Below are 3,104 nucleotides of genomic sequence, written 5' to 3'. Positions count from 1 at the left end.
CTCTCTCTCTCCCCTCTCTCTCTCTCCTCTCTCTCTCCTCTCTTTTACATATATCCCACGCAACTTCCTGCTCACCGGTGTATGCCAAACTTTGTAATGCCATGCAGGCAGAGCGAGCGCCCCCCCTGCCCCCTTTTCCTCCGTGGTCCTCCCCCCTCCCTCTTCCCCAGGGGGAAGCAGACATTAGTCACTACTGCACCGGGACCCTCGGCTTTATACATGCCGAGCCACCTGTGTGCCCGGCTACCGCCCCAAGCCCACAGCCCGCCAGCGCCGGCGGCCATGCCCCCCCTCCCCCCCTCTCCGTCTGCCCCGCATGTGCCCTCTCTCTTTTCGGCGGCTTCAAAGGGAAGCTGGGAAATAATCCCCCAAGTCCTCCAGACGCTGCTCCGCAACCTGCCCCCCCCCCAACCCCTCACCAGCCTTTCCTCGGATGCCGTGCCAATATCGCCGCCCCTCTCGCTTCAGCCCCTCTGACTGCTGCCGCCCGGCCCTGCCGCCCGCTCAGTGCCACTCAGGTTCCGCGATGGTGGCACAGTGGGTTAGACGGTTGCGGAAAGACAAAGCAAAGCAACGTGTCAAACAATGATTTAAAAATCGGTTGAAATTTGCACTGTTAAATTCCTACAAAGCATTTGCTTTGCAGAGCTGCGAAGTATTTTGCTCCTTTGTAACTACGAAGCATTTACTTTGCAATTACAAAGTGCTGCTTTGCAATTGCGAAGCAATGAAAACGCTGCAAAGCATCGCTTTGCAATTGCAAAGTGTCACTTCGTAATTGCAAAGCATCACTTTGTAATTGCGAAGTAAATACTTCGTAGTTACAAAGGAGCAAAATACTTCGCAGTAATTAAACAGTGTGCACTTTTTTCTCTTATGAAAACACAACAGTATTTTGTGAAACAATCTTTTTCTATGAATTGTTGGATATTTTATCGCAGGGTGCGCGCTGCCCCATCACCCTTGTCGCGCCACCAGTTCACTTTGTCTTGTAAGGTCTCTAAATTTCCCGGTTCGGTGAGAGGCAATCAGGGCGACCATGCTGGCCTTCTAGCTCTCCTGCCAAGCGCCATGTGCCAAAGGTCTCCCGCCGCCAAATAACATTGTCTGAAATACATGAAAACAGCGTGGTGACACATTTGTTCAATCATGGCAACACAAATTTCTTTGTCAAATCTGTGATGACATGGTTACAAAATACTTCAGCCAGACTGTTCTTATTTTTAAGGCAATTCGGTTTTTATCACAGTTAAGTTTTTTATGTGAAAGCCTTCCAGGAATGAGCGCCGCGCCGCCTCGTCGCGCGGCCCCGTTGGCGTGGCGGCGCGTGGCGCAGCTATTACCCTCCCCTCTCTTCACCCCCTCGACCTCCTCGTCCCCCCCCTCCCCTCACACCCCCTCCAATTTCCAGCCAGCCGAGCGAGTGAGTTGCATCATAAAGAGCAGCGGGCGAATAAAATCAAGGCGCGGGTCCTGCGGAATGGGGAGGAGGACGAGGACGAGGACGAGGAGGAGGAGGGGGCCATTGGGCCAAATGGAAATGCCAAAACGCGACAGGACGCGAAAATCGTGGAGGGGGAGGGGGTTAGTGCCGGGCGGGCACGACGGCTGATGGGGCAGGCCCGGCCGCGCGTCGCCTCTCCGTCACGTCGGACCGACGGCTGACGGGCCGGGCCGACTCCGTAACGACGGGGCGACGTTTTCCTCCTCTCGCGTCGATCCCCGGGAAATGAAGCGTCCGGTCGGAATGGCATCGGAAGGGCGGTGGCGGGGGCGGCGGGGGCGGCGACATGCGGCACCCGCAGGGAGGAGGAGCGATGGGGATTATTAACAGCGGGGATTTGGAACGCAGGGCGGTTCCGCCGCCGGATATCTCCTTTTTGTCTGTCCCACTACCGGGGAGGTCCGTAATGCCCGAGGTTGCATCCCTGCCCTCCCTCTCTCTCCTCATCCTCATCACATCGCCAGTCTCACAACCAGAGCCGGTGTTGGATACACACAGAGGGGCAGGTTGCGCACAACGCTACAGGGGCGGAGCGGGCCCAGGGGAGCGCCAGCGGGGAGCGACCGGCGGCTGTGTGGGGTGGGCACGGGCGGGCGGCGGAGTGAAAAGGGGGCCCGCTGCTGCTCTCCACCCACCCACCCCAACCACTCTGCAACCCACCCCACCCCGCGAGCTCGCGATGCAGCCATACCTGGGCAGCAGACACACCGCGCACCACGCCAGCCGTGCTTTCTGTGTGAAGCCGCGCCGGTAAGGGCGCCCGAGCTGCTGCTCTCGTTCTGCGTTCCCGCTCCCTCGCTCCCTCCCCCTGCTCCCACCGCCCCCATCCACAAGCAGGCCTCATGGCGGGGAGAGCAGCGCGCCGGCGCCGCTCCCGACACCCAATATGCGCCGGGTGCCAAATATGCCGACTTAATTGGGCCATTGTTGCCGTCGCCGTCCCTCTTTATCCCTCCATGCTGCTTGAGGGTCTTCTTGGCCTCGGCCCTGGCGCCTTTTCAATCTGATTCGCCCGATATGGCGCGGCGGGGCGAGGCGGGACGGGGGCCCGAGGGGCAGCTTATCGCGTGCTCCGGCATGTGCAACACGTGCAGCGGGGCGGGGCGGAGCTGCAACACAAAAGGGGTGAAAGGCGGGGAACCCTCTAGAGAGACTAGAGCCGGGCTGGCCGGGAGGGCCGGGGCGGGCCTAGCCCGCGTAGGCCCGGCTGACCTGGGCGAGGCTCTATGGGCTACACAAACACGCGTCCACACCAACACAAACAAGACACTGCGCGAGCTAATAATGCTGTCGGCGTCTCCCCGGGCTGTCAAACACAGCTCTCTCTCTCTCTCCCTCTCTCCCTCCCTCTCTTCCTCCCTTTCTCCATCTCTCTGTCCCCCTCTCCCTCCCTTTCTCCATCTCTCTGTCCCCCTCTCCCTCCCTCTCTCCCTCCCTCCCTCCCACACAAGCTCCCTCTCGTGTAAATCACAAGCAGCAGCCTCCCTCTCCCCCTTCCGCTCCCCCCCTGTCTCTGTGTCTAGGATTCATCCAATTCGGACGTGTTTCCGAGTCCGTATGTGCCGCACACACGCGCGCGCCCCAAGGGCCGCGCCTTGCG

Source organism: Frankliniella occidentalis, unplaced genomic scaffold (genome assembly GCF_000697945.3).
Source record: "Frankliniella occidentalis isolate FOCC.00 unplaced genomic scaffold, Focc_3.1 Scaffold34, whole genome shotgun sequence".
Classification (NCBI taxonomy): domain Eukaryota; kingdom Metazoa; phylum Arthropoda; class Insecta; order Thysanoptera; family Thripidae; genus Frankliniella; species Frankliniella occidentalis.
Note: the sequence above shows the minus strand (reverse complement) of the source record.